This window comes from Erpetoichthys calabaricus, chromosome 15 (assembly GCF_900747795.2).
Source record: "Erpetoichthys calabaricus chromosome 15, fErpCal1.3, whole genome shotgun sequence".
In the NCBI taxonomy this organism is placed as follows: domain Eukaryota; kingdom Metazoa; phylum Chordata; class Cladistia; order Polypteriformes; family Polypteridae; genus Erpetoichthys; species Erpetoichthys calabaricus.
The window spans coordinates 5,139,330-5,155,504 of NC_041408.2; the positions used below are offsets into that span (position 1 = coordinate 5,139,330).

The 16,175-nt window shown below is 42.4% G+C and overlaps 1 protein-coding gene across 4 annotated transcripts in view; it reads right to left on the reverse strand.

Moving 5' to 3' along the window:
* The window catches only part of LOC114666051 (1-phosphatidylinositol 4,5-bisphosphate phosphodiesterase beta-4), a 275,642-nt gene that overhangs the window by 188,856 nt on the left and 70,611 nt on the right, over window positions 1-16,175 (reverse strand). For all 4 annotated transcript variants that reach the window (XM_051919278.1, XM_051919276.1, XM_051919277.1 and 1 more), the window contains exon 3: window positions 1,289-1,353. The gene's annotated coding sequence lies outside the window, so the exon portion shown is untranslated. The remainder of the gene's footprint in view (window positions 1-1,288; window positions 1,354-16,175) is intronic.

Below are 16,175 nucleotides of genomic sequence, written 5' to 3' on the forward strand. Positions count from 1 at the left end.
CATGTTCTTCTTAAAAACACTTCCACCTCACTGCCTTCATCACCATCGCCATCTTTCTCCTGTCTGATTGGAGAGTTGCATCTGGAAAGACGTCGTACTCACGACACGTTAACTTACGTTGATTATTGCGACTTCACAATATGTGGGGTTTGCCTGAAGGTGCCCCGACTCTTTAGCTGTGTTTTTGTGCTTTATTTACTATATCTACTGTACATACAGTATACATAAAAAATAACTAAAGATAACTATCCACCTGAATAACAGGAAAAGTGTCCGACCGGTTGCAAGGATTCAAGAAAATATAAAAAGAAGCCAAATATGTAGAAGAAGAGCACAAAAAAAAAAAAACGAAATGATAATAAAACTACCGAATAAGGGTCCAAAAATAAGGAAATTATTCTGTTTCTGTTGTCCGATGTTATGCAGCGATAACAGCAGCAGTTGTGTGCTGGCGACTTACTGGCACCTGCTCAGACCACGTGAATGAGGTTTATAGCTGTCATGCTAATGACTGATAACTTCACATGGTAGCTAATGGATGATTTAAAATAACGATAAACCAAAGCCCTGACACGATTACGGTAGAGTCGCTAAACCAGGCCAATGTGGTAGCGACCACCGCCACGTTTTCTCAACAACACAATTTGACCAGAAGAGTGGCCAGTTCGACAAGTGACACCAAGTGGAAGCTGTGAAAATGGGAGACTCTATCCAAAGAGGAGAAGGATGCCACGAGGGACAGCGATCAGGTGTGTAAGCGTATGACGAGACAACATAAAACACCCAAAGCTAAGGAAAAAATCGGCATGCGATGCTGCAGACTATTTATGATCAACTTCCCGACCAAAAGGTTGTGAGACTAAATAAGGACGCCTGCGCCACACAACAGCTCAAGGAGCGGAAAACAAAGGAATTCACGAACCATAGTGACAGACAACCAATATATCAAATGAAAAACGTTGATTACTTCGATTTCAACCCATCTTAGATGAGTAGCCCGGCTAATAATAATCATGATAATAACAATATAACATTTGCAATCTTGCTCATGGGGCATGGGCTGCGTGCCCAGTAGCTTTTCAAGTCAATGCAGCCTTGCCCAACACTCTCGCGCAGGAAGAAAATTCACAAATTGATAAATTACAGTAAAATCAGTTTAAAATGCTATACCCAAAAGAAAATACGTCCCAAATTTCCACATGATGCTTCCCCACACCTTAAAATGTCACTGTAGCTGAAATTCAGTCAAATGGCTAAATGCTTCACTCTGTCAGAACAATGAACTTACCCAGAAGATCTTGGCTCTCTGAACAGATGGGTCTATTTCAGCACATGCAACATGGAACTTGTTTTCTGTACAAAAGAAAAAGAAATAAATGATTATAAAATAAATTAAGGTTGGCTACCCCCAAAAAAACCCCAAATTAGATGTAAATATGATGGAAGGCAAGGATGGGAATGGCAACTCTTGAGGTATGGGTGATCAGGTACCCAGCCAGGAGGGCCCTCATAATAGCTAGAGAACGTCAGTGGATGGGCATCCCGGTCAAGGCGGATGCTGTTCCCTTTCCCGGTTGAGATGGCATAATGGATGGACAGTGGGAGAGAGCCCTACAGGGCAGCGTTTTTCCATATATAGAAGGTGGCAGCATCCCTCTGTTAGGACACAAGTGGCAGAGATATGTCCGAAAGCATATGAAAGCAGGTTGAAGTGGTGTATGTACATGAATATGTATGATGAGAGTGGAAGTCCAGGGGAAGAGGAAAGCAGAGGTGGATAGAAAAATTAAAAGAAGACTTGAAGGAAAAGTGTCCGACTGGGGAGGAGGTGCAGAACCGGACTGTACAGAGAGGGCTGATCAGGCACATAGAAGTGAAAAAATATGAAGAGGAAGAAGAAGAAGAAGGCCACTTGTTTTAAAGACTCAGTCCTGGCATAGGTTTATTTACAGAAACCTACTACTGGACGCAGACACGGGCCTAATTAGTCCTGTATCTTTACTCGATTCACATCCCCGATGACTACCATTGCTCCAGTTGACCGTAACAGGTATAAAGATATTTGCTTAATCAAAATTACTAAAACACAAAAATCGTGTCTACTTCATAACAGATTCAATTCTCAACATAAAGTTCAAAATCTGTCAAACTGAAAAAGTACAGCAACTCGTAGAGGCAGATGGATTTATTCCATTATTTATTTATTATTCCAAACCTGCTTATTTCAATGCAGGGTCACGGAGCAGCAAATGTAGTAATGGGAAAAAAATATCAATTTATCTTCATTAGCGGCAATTCAGATGGAAGGGAAGAAAACGCTAATATGAACTCCAGGGACCGACCAGTCAAGGAAACAATCCTTGGACGTTTAACCAGTGACTTTGTTTTTTGTTTCAATGTGATATCTACACAAGTGTGCGCCAGTTTTCAGCAAGTGTTTCTATCTGGTTTGTGTTGAAGTGCAAAGGCTAACACAAACAGGTAATTGTCCTTATCATGGCAAATGGTGGCACGGCAACACACTTGGATGACGTGGAAAAAACAAACAGCGCCATGGCTCACTGGAAAAGAACATCGGCAAAATCTGCTGACAGTGAGGCACATTGCACAGGCCAATCAGAAGCGCGTCAACCACACACCGTCATGTCACAGAAAAGAACACGATCTGTGACCTCAGGTTGGTGTCAAAACAATAGCGCGAGTCACTAACGATGTACAAGAAACGATGAGACGGCGGGACACACCAAAGTGAGAGGTTAGCTTGAACACAGAGCGACTGAGCCATCCTACTGAATGACGAATAGTGTTGACCGGTGAAATTCACCAAAGAGTTTTTTCACAGTGAGTATGCTGTGTTTGCCGGTTATCTTGGTTACCAAATACTTCCCTGAAAATTCGCCCTGCAGCCAGCGTAGGAGAACAGTAGATCCGCGAAATTCACCAAAGCAATATGCTGTGTCCGCGAGTGACCACATTCACCAAATATTTCCCTTGCAATTCGCTGTGTGTTTGACCTAGGCCAACATTTGTTTTTTCCCAACCACCCCATGATGCTTTGTGAGGCTAGTGTCACAGCCCAGAGATGCCAAACTTGACCATCAAGGAGTGACAAGCCCACAAAAATTTCGTTACAGATACTGAGATACACTGAAACCACCCCCCTATACCCATTCGCCAAAGCTCTTGTGACAGTGCTGTGGGATATTTTTCCCTCGTTTCTTCCTCTTGCGGTCGTTTCAACCCTGATCGCTCCTCGATTGCTGTTTGTGGGTCGTCAGTGAACTTAAAAAAGATTAAAATGGGACCCGAAGCCACAAAGGTTGCGTTAAAAAGAAAAAAAAATAAACAAAAAAACTTGCAGTATTATGAGTACTGCCACCAGATATATAACAGTGATCCCTGTGCACTGGCATCACAGCATCTCATGGCTAATTAAACATTCAAACAAGCCATCTGCTCAGCCACAATCTCAGAACAGATCACATATTTTGCCACAATGATCAGTTGGCAGGCTTTTCTCTAGCCCTAAGGGACACTTAAGAGCCCATCGCACCACTGTAATCCACTCACAACTAGTTCAGATCCTCCTTTCCCTTTGACTCCAATGGATTTCGTGGACTTCGGCGGAGCTCACAGACATTTCCGTGACTTCGCCGATCTTGAGGTGAAGCAAATTCAGCAGGGTTTTGCTTATCACTCCTGCCGAACAAGAAGGACAGCAGCATCATCTGCTCCGCGTCAAGTGCGACAAACACAAGGCGACATTGAACAGCATGTTATGGCTTCTTCAGGGGGCACGACATACGAAAACAAACGTTTTATCATTAGTTGTGAGCTGTAATGGAAGGAGTTTAATGCAGGAGATAGAGTGCAAGAATGAGAACAACATGCCATGACTCAAGTGCTACTTTGGACGATTCATGACCACTACTTAAGAGGAAAGACACAAAAATAACCATCCATCCATCCATTATCCAACCCGCTATATCCTAACTACAGGGTCACGGGGGTCTGCTGGAGCCAATCCCAGCCAACGCAGGGTGCAAAGCAGGAAGCAAACCCCGGGCAGGGCGCACACACCTACACCCACACACCAAGCACACACTAGGGACAATTTCGAATCGCCAATCCACCTAACCTGCATGTCTTTGGACAGTGGGAGGAAACCCACGCAGACACAGAAAGAACATGCAAACTCCGCGCAGGGAGGACCCGGGAAGCGAACCCAGGTCTCCTAACTGCGAGGCACAAAAATAACCAGATTGTTAAAATTAATAAATATTTGTTGATGAATTACAGTATTCTAAACATTGTCACCTTCTCTATACGCCCCACTCCCAATCTCTGCACCGCTCCAGACGTATCTTCCATTGATTGAACCAGTGTTGGAAGTCTTCTTGCTTTTGGTTCTCCAACAAGCTTTCCATTTTTGTCTTCAGTTCATCCATTGAAGAAAAATGTGTTCCCTTCAGGTCACTTTTGATTTTCGGGAACAAGTAAAAATCACAGGGAGCTAAATCGGTCAAATCGGGAGGATGATCGAAGACAGGACTGCTTTTGTCCGTCAAAAACCACTTTACGGAAAAAAAGAAAATTCGCGAGAAATTTGATGTTGATTCGCTGTTCGAATCTTTTCACCCGACATTATCGCAGCAACTCATGTAGCGATTGTTGTTCAAATACTGACTGGGCTATTCACAGGATACACCTAGCCCGTCGGCGGTTTGAGAGGGTGGGTAGGAGGGGATATAGTTCTATGATTCAGGTCTGGCCGACGACCTCCAGACGGTTTTCCAGGAAAGCCCCAAGCCCAGTCCAATTATTTTTGTGTCTCACCTCGTAGGAGTACAAAACCAAAGAATTGACGGTGAAGGCCAGCTCCACAATGGATTAGGCCTTGGGTATTTCGCAAGCCATGCAGCCCACACGCAAATGACAGTTAGGGCACGAAAAAGAGAGGAACACAATTGCAAACCAACTCAAGATCCCAGATTAGGACCCAAGTGCAGCCATGCAACGGTGACACCTCAGCACCACACTAGTTCAGATGGAATGGAACGGTGTGAGTTTTTTTAAAGGAGGCTGGAGTGCCAATTCTGCCACCAATCCTCACGTTTTTCCCTGCAGGTTGGAGTGCATAAATGCAGGGCTGGATGCAGATTAATGTCATACCCAGGACGGAGCAATTGCAGGTTAAGCCCGAGAAGAGCATGGGCCACCTTTCCTCAAAGGCCAGAGGTCCAAGTGTTTCCTCCTAAATTATTAGTTTTCATCTCTCGGTTCTGACCTATGCTCTGACTAAGCACGTCATTTTTGATTTGTGCCCTCCTCCACCATAACCAGTCGTCTATGAGGGGGGAGCGAAAGCTTTAGATTCGTCAAAAATTTCGATTATTCGGTTTTTGACGGATCTTGACGTTTTAGGGACACCTGATACCGAAAATAATGATATCTCGATGATGGGTGTGTGTCTGTCTGTCTGTGTGTCACGGTTTCTTGCGGTCCAGAGCTAAAACGGCTGGACGGAAAAATACCAACCTTGAAACGTAAGATTGCTATGAGATGATGACGTGCTGATTCGTTTTTGAGCAAAATCGTGCAAAAGATTATCTTGTTGTGTCTTTTGTTAAAACTTTTTTTATGTAGCACTTTGAGGTTTACTACAAATGTAAAGTGCCTTATAAATAAAATGAATTATTATTATTAAAAAAAAGAGACACTTGAGAGAGACCCTCAAATACTGGAATTCTGCAATTCATTATGAATTCTTCTCGTCAATTGCTATCATAATGACCTTTTTTATGATCAGAACGATCAACATCAGAGCGGTAAATAATTACTGAAATGTTAGAGAATAGTTTGGGTAACTGAGTTCCTGAAGTTTTCTGGTTATCATCTCACGGTACTTTTCGGTGCTCACAATAATCTCTGGGCACATCAACATGTCCATAACACAAGGTACCTTAATGCTCTCCTAGTTCTCATATTTATCTCTTGTGTGATTACGTAAGCTAATTCACCATCCAGGAACCCTCAGGGAGAAGAGGAACAAAGAAGAATGGAGGTCTCCAAAAATACACTAGAAATGGACCCCCGTAGCTACCTATCCAGTTTCTAACCTGCTGATCCAATTCAAACCCACTGGTGCACTGATTTTATCATCTGTCACCTCCGATAGGATGACATTGGTCTACCAACCTGTAGAAAGGTGAGGTGAGGAGAGCACATTAGAGACGAGATTTAGAGACAGTAAACTGAAATCCAATATTTCAAGAAAGGATCATAAATCAGAATCCTTTCGCTTCCTCTTCCGATTCCAGTTTGGAGTCATTACCCAGGATGGACTGTAATTATTCATTACACTCCATGACTGTAAACATTCCCAAAGCACAAGGTCCACATTACACAATGGCTATTTTTAAACCTGCGTCTGAATGATATCACAGCACAAACACGGCCGCCTGCCTCGGAAACCTGAAGCCGTTGTCTCCGAGTGCTTGATGTGCTCCATCAGAGACACTGAGCTCTGCTGATCAGACGATCTTTGAAGCTAAAGCCCTGGATGAACAAAAAAACGTCGAGGCAAGCATCTGATATTCACAAATCCAATTGAAATGGAGATGGTGCAACTGCCCAAGAGAAGCTTTACTTTCATTTTCTGTTCGGATAAAAGGAACAACGATGACTAGAACAGCCGTCAGATTCTTAATTTAATGAACTGATATTTAATTATTCTATTTATAACCTCTACTCAAACAAAAACATATTAGTAGCAGCATTACCGTGTTATAGTAAACGACAATAAATTTCATTTCAATTACAGTTGTGTGAAAAAGTAAATACCCCCCTACCCCATGGACATTGTTGACGTTTTCAGCATAAGTGAACAGACAAACAGTAGATCATCATGCGAAAAGTGCCTACAGATAAAGGTGATCTACCAGAACAAAGGACATCATCTAAATTAACAAAAATGTTACCTGGGAAAAGTAAGTCTACCTCTCCATTTATCACCACTTCAGGTCAGGTCAGGTCAGGTTTTGGGAACAGACACTGTTACAGCGCATTGCCGCACCCACCACATGATGAAACACCTCGGGATCCCAGCTGGCAACCTCCCAGGCAGACACACAGGCCAGTCCCACCCATCTATCTGCCACATCCATATGTTACGTGGGTGTTCCCTTGGCCTGGTCCATCCACTCGTGTCCTCAACAATGAGGATCCTGCGAGCTGGATCAGTAGTGCCGTAACTGACGCTCCCTCACAATGCAGGTCATGTGCCTCATTCGGGACTCCGTGAGCAACACAAACTCAAACCAGTGGTACCCAAAGATTCTCCGAAGAGACACAGTACCGAAGGAGTCCAGTCTACGCCTCAGGTCACTGGAGCATGTCCATGTCTCAAAACCACATAGCAGGACACAAAGCAGTAGGACCCTAAAGAACTGGACCGTCATCCCTTTGCAGAGATATCGGGAGCACCACACACACCTTTCCATCGACCTCTTGACCCTCCATGCTCTCCCAATCTATCTATTGACTTCATAGGAAGAGTCACCAGAGACATGAATGTCACTGCCGAGGTCAACACTCTCTCCACAGACAGACACACTGCTGACGGCTGTGCCCAAGAGGTCATTAAAGGCCTGGATCTTGGTCAGGACACTCGCAAGCCCAGACACTCAGACTCTCGAGAACCCCGATCAGAGCATCCTTTGACTCCACGAAGATCACAGCATCTTCAGCAAAGTCAAGATCAATGAATGTTTCCTCACCAACAGATGCCCCACAGCCGCTAGACCCCACAACACTCATTCCATGCAAGTACTGAACAGAGTAGGAGTGGAACACACCACTGACAACACCACTTCAAATCCATCAAATTAGAATGAGAAGTTCCAGATGAGGTGCCAATGATTAGAACCTCTGTAGCCAGGAGGCAGGTGGACCCGGATGTATTCAAATTGCAGATATCGAGGGTTAGGTTTAGGTTTAAGGTTAGGGTTAAAGTGTGGTGCTTCTAGTGTACCCTTTGCTATTGATGCATGTGGTGCCATCATGCCAAGATCTAAAGAGCTCTCTGAGGCCCTCAGAAAGAAGGTTGTGGATGCCAACTGTAGGAGTTTGGGAAGGGGATTTAAAAAAAAAATCACCAAATGATTTGAAATCAGTCATTCCACTATAAGGAAGTGATGAAGATGTCAAACGAGTGCGAACTTCTAATGGCCTCTCACCATTTTGCCATTTGGTGTGCTGCTCCATCACAACGTGGATTCAAGGCCTGTTAAGGATGACCTAGAGGTGCATCACGTCTGTTATTTTGTACTTTTTGAGATCTTGCTCTTTTCATCCTTCTCCGCTATATTTGAATTATCACTGACACCCTTGGGTTGGAGAGACGTGAAGAGGATGCTACTATACATAACATTTGACACAAATTGTCAAATACTTAGAGTCTGAATTGTGACTGATGGCTGGAAATTTATGCCACCGTTTGTGAAGGTGCATTATAAGACTTAAAATTTACAGGAATAGCTTCATTAGGCCAGACGTCTCCACTGTTGAAAACGCGTTGGGCTCTCGCTGACATCTGCACACTTCAGTACACAGAAATTGAGGGCAGGCTGACCACTTCAATGAGCAGACATACATAATAAACTGCAGGGTGCTGCGCTGCTGGTGGCATATTAGTAGGTAATGGCGGTCATTGAGCTCAAAAAAGTAAAAACAATGCTGGCAAATGACGAGACATTTTCGATGCTAAATAATGCGGGTGGCACAGCAGCACAGTGGTGTCTTGTTATTTTGTGTCATATGTCTGTTCGAAGTTATGTGTATCCTATATTTTATTGTTATTTTTGTTCATTTTCAGGTGTTATTTTGCATGTCTATATATGTCTGTATAAGTGTTTTTGTAAAGTTCCGCGGCTCTCACCAGGAAAAGCGGTTAAGAAGAGGACATGAGATTTTGTAATGGTGCATTGTCCCCTTGTTCTTTGGTCTTTGAGGATGGGGCTTGGGGAGGTGGGCCCACCCTGCTGTCACCTCTCCCAAGCCCTCCCTCAGACTATTTACATTGGCTGAGAAGGCTCAGGAGTTGGGAATCATTCATTTTTAGGTGCCTCTGCGAGTATCGTGTCTTCTGTGTTGGATTTTCTGTCTTTCTTGATTCTGCTGTATTTAAAGGTTTCAGATTTTGGGTTCATATTTTGGGGCTCTTGCCTTTTAAGCACCTTCACTGTGACTTGTTTTACTATTTTGACCTTTTCTTATTTGACTCTTCTTTGCAAAATAAACACTTGATTCATAATAAATTCTTCATCTGCCTTTTCATACAAGCTGAAGGTTTAAGGTTATCCCTCCTCTTGTAGGGTTCTTGTTATATTTTGTGGATATTTATGGTTGTTTTTCCCAGTTTTGGGCCTGCTTGTTATGTATTAGGGTATGTTTAGATGTTCAACTGTTGTTTTTATCGCCATCGTATAAATATTATTCACATTTTTTATGTTATTTCTGTTATTTTGTTTGTAATTTTCAAGGTTTCCTCAGTATTTGCTCTTTTATTATGGCTATTATTGTCTTCCCTGTTTTGATTTTCTTGTATATTTGGGGTTTTCATACTCCAAGCATTTTGGTGGTTACGTCTGTTTTTCGCCCATCGGTCTAGTTTGCTTTGTATATACAGTATCTATTTGTGCCGTTTCCACCTCCATTTTGTGCTGTTTTGCAATGGATGAGTCCCATGAAGTCGTGAACCGTCAATCACAACGCGACAGGATAAAAGTGCACCTCAAAGTCAAGAACCAGGATTACCAAAACCCCCTTCTTGTTGGTTTGATTAAATATTCTGTTTTAATTTCTCAACTTTTGACCCTTTTCTGACTCTCGTGCATTGGCTGCTAGCATTTCTGATCGCCCTCGCTTTGTTTTTGACTTCTGCCAGGTACCTATAAAATCTCTAAAGCACAAATCCATCTTCCAAAGTTCATTAGGCCAGATGACTCCGCCATTAAAAATGTGTTGGCCTCTCGCTGACATCTGCACACTTCAGTACACAAGTAGGAGAGCAGAGAGGACCACACGCTGACCACTTGAATGAAAATACATAAATAAAAAACCACGGGATGCTGCTCTGCTAGCAGCAAATTAGCAGGTAATAGCGATCATTAAGCATCCAAAACTAAAACTGTTTGCAAATTATGAAGTTTGAATCATTTAGGTGCTGTCTAATTAGGGTAGCACAATGGTGTCTTACGTTTTTGTACTTTGAGATCTTGTTTATGTGACCTTCCATGACAGGCGTTTCTGCCCCATTTTTGAGTTATCCTTGACTGTATAATTAGGGTGCAGTGGTGTCTCACGGCTTTGACCCCCCAAACCTGTCTTTATGCAGCTTTTCACATTCTCATGCATCCTCTCCATCCCAAAGATTATGTGAAGTGAACTTGTTCCTCTAAACCATCCTAGTATGAAGGAGTGTAGGTGCAGGTTGCACCCTTTTGTGACAAAAAAAAGTCCCAAGGACCAGGAGATGTTAACGCGAGAATGCAAAAGCAGAACCAGAAATCAAAAAATCCACAGCATAACCCACACTGCCCGATTTTCGTCACTAATTATATAAAGAGAGAGAATCTTTAACTTGAAATGATCTACTGAGAGATACTGGATTACAGCAGAGCAGTCAAATGTAACCCAGAGGTAATTGGACTGACCCCAAAGATGGACTTGTGAGGCTGAGGAACCTGACACCAATGATCACATAATAGCCCAGCCACGGCCAAAAGCCCTTGTGATCGCGTGACGAATAACACAAAGAAAAAAACGAAACTAACATCTGCAACATGCAACACGGTGATAAGCTGACTTGAAGAATGAGGGTTCATAAAATGAATGACCAACTGTTCATAGAAATAGAATGAACTCTTTTATTAATCAGAGTGCTGACTTCTTCTTATTATTATTTTGGCTGCTCCCATTAGGGGTCGCCACAGCGGATCATCTTTTTCCATCTCTTCCTGTCCTCGTCATCTTGTTCTGTTACCCCTCACTACATCCATAAACCTTCTCCTAGGCCTTCCTCTTCTCCTCTTGCCTGGCAGCTCTATCCTTAGCACCCTTCTCTCATTATACCCAGCATCTCTCCTCTGCACATGTCCAAACCAACGCAATCTCGCCTCTCTGACTTTGTCTCCCAGCCGTCCAACCTGAGCCGACCCTCTAATGTCCTCATTTCTAATCCTGTCCATCCTTCCTCGTCACACCTGTAACCTGGATTTCCTAAGGAGAGGTGGCATGGGATCTTTCTCGTGTTCTTATGGAATGAACTTCACTATAGAGGAAGAGATGCTGCATGGGTAGAATGTAGCAGGGCTTAAATGTAGTGAAGAAGAGAGTGAAGTTTCTGAAGCCCAATTAGTCGCTTTAGTTAATAAAGTTCCCCATTGAGTCATCAGGTTAAGATGGCTCTTTTCTATACAGTCTCTGAAGCCCAATTAGTCACTTGTGCTAATTGAGTCCCGCATTGACTATTCAGGTTAAGATGGCTGCTCCCCATACACTTTGTGGGTTGTGGAATGGAGGCTGTGTTCCAAGAGCCCACCGTAAGAAGTGCAGCCCATCTGGAATTATGAAGGAGAGGTGACATGAGAAGAGCCCACTATAGAGGATGAGATTCTGCATGGGTGGAATGTAGCAGGACTTAACCATAGTGAAAAAGTGACTGAAGTCTCTGTGGCCCGATATGTGACTTGAGTTAATGGAATTCCCCGTTGGCCCATCAGGTTACGATGGCTACTTTCCATACTCTAACTAAGGTTGAGTCCGTAGAGCTCAAAGGAAGGAGTATTGTCCAGTTTCCTTGGTGTTATGAGTCTCTGGATCAGTCACTTGAGTAAACAGAGTTCTTTTTGACTCACTGAGCTATGATGGCTGCTCTCCATATTCTGTGAGGGTGTGGATTGGTGGTTGGTGCCATCCAAGAAAAGACAACCCTGGTAACATTAATGCCATGACATGGATTTGCCAGGGAGAGGTGGCACAACAAGAGCTTCACTATATGACATGAGAAGAACCCGCTATAGAGGATGATATTCTGCATGGGTGGAATGTAGCAGGGCTTAACCATAGTGAAAAAGTGACTGAAGTCTCTGACGCCCGATACGTGACTTGAGTTAATGGAATTCCACGTTGGCCCATCAGGTTACGATGGCTACTTTCCATACTCTAACTAAGGTTGAGTCTGTAGAGCTCAAAGGAAGGAGTATTGTCCAGTTTCCTTGGTGTTATGAGCCTCTGGATCAGTCACTTGTGTAAACGGAGTTCTTTTTGACTCACTGAGCTAAGATGGCTGCTCTCCATATTCTGTGAGGGTGTAGATTGGTGGTTGGTGCCATCCAAGAAAAGACAACCCTGGTAACATTAATGCCATGACCTGGATTTGCCAGGGAGAGGTGGCACAACATGAGCTTCACTACAGAAGAAGCGATTCTGCAAGGGTAGCATGTAGCGTGGCTTAAATGTAGTGAAGAAGAGAGTGAAGTCTGAGCCGGGCAGGTCCTTTTTTAGCTCGACTGGTTAATGCAGTTGGGTTTTCCACTTGCATGAGGTGCTACACCAAGATGAGAATGTGCTTTGAGTTCAGCCCATGCCATCCAAACTGCAAAAACTCTCTGAAATGTTAACATGCACCTCTACCAAAAGTGAGAATCAAGTATTATAGATTGACATGACATTAAAAATTGAAAAGTCTCAAAGTCACAGTGGCCATTAATAAAGCATACAAGTCAGACAACGCGGAGTATGCAGCTGGCAGATTGTATTAGAAACAATTGTTATTTAACATACTGAGAAAGGAAGATTAATGTTAAATGGCTATTCTCTATTTTTCTAAGAGCTTTTTAAAGGCCAACAGTGACACCATAACAATGAGCTAAAATGTGAATAAAAGCGAAAGCCGCATTGCCAAACATTCTGTCTCTATAGAATGGTACATTAGAACAGACTTTCAGGTTTACAATGTGCTGACCTATATTTCACCATCAGCAGAATCCAAGCTTTGACCTAAAGCAGGCAGCGAAAAAAAAGCACAATCAAATGGACCCCCATAACGGCTTTTCAAAGGCATTTGTGCTCAGAGGTCTGCACGGGCAGCTGAAAATATGCCTACTTTTTAATTACATCTAATGAACACAAAAGCAGCCGGAGCAGTGCACAGCAATGGATTTTTGTAAAGATCACAGTTAGATATATTAGCCCTTGACTAGATATGATGCTTTGGCTATAAATAAAACACTGACCAACTCGAGGATATCGATCAACTCTGCACGCTGCAGTCAATAACCTCAAGCCGCTCTCCTCGACTTGAAGGCTACGGGGACCTGGAAGGTGGGGAGGAAGACTTCGGGTCATAAATTCATTAATATTTCATCAGCCAAGTTTTCTTTGAGAATCGCTGTGACATAAAAGTCAAACGAGCTCCTTGATGTGAGGAGCAACCTTAGATCTGTGTAAAGTGGACACCCACTGGCATCTGCACCATTTCAATGCAACTGATGATTCTAAACCCTGTGGAACAAACATGTCTTATAAAAGATGAAGCCTGACAGGTGTTTTAATAAAATAAACTAAGAGCTGACAGGGAATAACTAAATGTAATTTCTTTACTACATACTGTATAGTGCTGTTTGGTGACATAGCAGTCGGTGTTATCCACCTCACTCTGGGTGAGACAGAGGGCTCTTCTGGACCAAGGAGACATCAGCAGCAAGGTAGAAAGGTCTGATCAGGCAGATCCTCCATCTGAATGAGAAAACTCCTCCCTCTAGTGCCCCCCAAAGACCCCCACAGGGCTGTCCTCCAGAACTACAACTACCATGCAGCTCTGCAGGAATCCAAATGGGAGCGACACCACAGGGAAGCTGCCACCCAGGGTACCGAGGGAAAACATGGCTTGGGGAGGCAGACTCTATCTGTCCTTCAGCGATACCAGGAAACTGAACAGCAGCCATCCCATTGAGGATCTCCATCCCTCATGATGGCCTCCCAGCCATGAAAGTGAGCAATGACCATCCTATTCAACCCTGTTGTCCATCACAACTACCTTTCCTATCTATCTATCTATCTATCTATCTATCTATCTATCTATCTATCTATCTATCTATCTATCTATCTATCTATCTATCTATCTATCTATCTATCTATCTATCTATCTATCTATCTATTCAATTCCTGCCAACTATGCTATCTATTATATAGTGCCTTTCAAATAATCTAACTATCTGTCTAATCCTGCCTACTATGCTATCTATCTATCTATCTATCTATCTATCTATCTATCTATCTATCTATCTATCTATCTATCTATCTATCTATCTATCTATCTATCTATCTATCTATCTATCTATCTATCTATTCAATTCCTGCCAACTATGCTATCTAACTATTATATAGTGCCTTTCAAATAATCTAACTATCTGTCTAATCCTGCCTACTATGCTATCTATCTATCTATCTATCTATCTATCTATCTATCTATCTATCTATCTATCTATCTATCTATCTATCTATCTATCTATCTATCTATCTATCTATCTATCTATCTACTCTGCTGCTACTTCCAGTGAATCCAGAGAGCCTCCCATAGATTAGCCTGCCTTCTTAATCATCTTATTGGGCCTCGATAGATAGATAGATAGATAGATAGATAGATAGATAGATAGATAGATAGATAGATAGATAGATAGATAGATAGATAGATAGATAGATAGATAGATAGATAGATTTAATTTAGTGTAGTAGGTAGGATAAGATAGATAGATAGATAGATAGATAGATAGATAGATAGATAGATAGATAGATAGATAGATAGATAGATAGATAGATAGATAGATAGATAGATAGATAGATAGATAGATAGATAGATAGATAGATAGATTTAATTTAGTGTAGTAGGTAGGATAAGATAGATAGATAGATAGATAGATAGATAGATAGATAGATAGATAGATAGATAGATAGATAGATAGATAGATAGATAGATAGATAGATAGATAGATAGATAGATAGATAGATAGATAGATAGATTTAATTTAGTGTAGTAGGTAGGATAAGATAGATAGATAGATAGATAGATAGATAGATAGATAGATAGATAGATAGATAGATAGATAGATAGATAGATAGATAGATAGATAGATAGATAGATAGATAGATAGATAGATAGATGTGAAAGGCAATTGTGACGGAGAGCTGGGATGACTGGGATGTTCACATCTTACGTTCCCTGCCTGGAGGTCTGAATTACCGCCAAAGGCGTTGTATTTATCTCTAAATTCTGTGTAAATATAAAATGGTGAGAACTGCGTAACTAATTGTACCAAACAATCTCTCTTTATTTTTGGAATCACAGCACAACCCTTTAATGGCTTTTCCCACTGCCAGACTACAACGACTCCTAGTCTGTCCTGAACACATCAGCAGAGGACAGGATTCCGCTCAGAACGGCATTCCCGTGGATTGCTGCATACATTCCTACATTCCGCTCTAATTTACATTTAAAAAGCCCCCTCACGAGTCGCTTGTGATAAAGTGAACAATTCAAATCTATTGTGATTTCGCAGCCCAACACCACCCCTGATTTTTATGTTGCGCTCTTCCCCACCGATCACAGTCACCAAGTGCCATTGTCTTGCTGCACCTCCCAGGAGTCGGATGGCCAAGTTGAATGTCTGGATGAGATTTGTCTGGAAAGCGTTTGATAATTCTGAGAGCGTCGGGGGGTTTCTTTGTCTGGTTGTGCTTCTGGGCCCTGGCGTACGGTGGTGACCTTGTGTTTTTATTATTATTCTGCTTTGGTTTGTATTACACTCAGAAACAATGATGAGGCTCACATAACCAGAAGAACAAAGTCTTCCTCTGATTCATTTTTAAATCAGCTCTAAGAAGTGCAGAATAGGAAAAGAACTACAAGAGAAACGCTAGTACACGATGACAAGGACAGAATAGAGCAATAAAGACGCAGCACACGTGGACTTTCCCAGGGACACTTCTGATAGTGACAGTCCCTTTGGAGTTGTTTAATTGCTCAGGTTTTGTTGCTGAAACATGTCAGTCAGTTTTCAGCTAATTTCAAAATTTAACTTGGTCTTTAAGAAATATACGCTTTGGCAAAAACC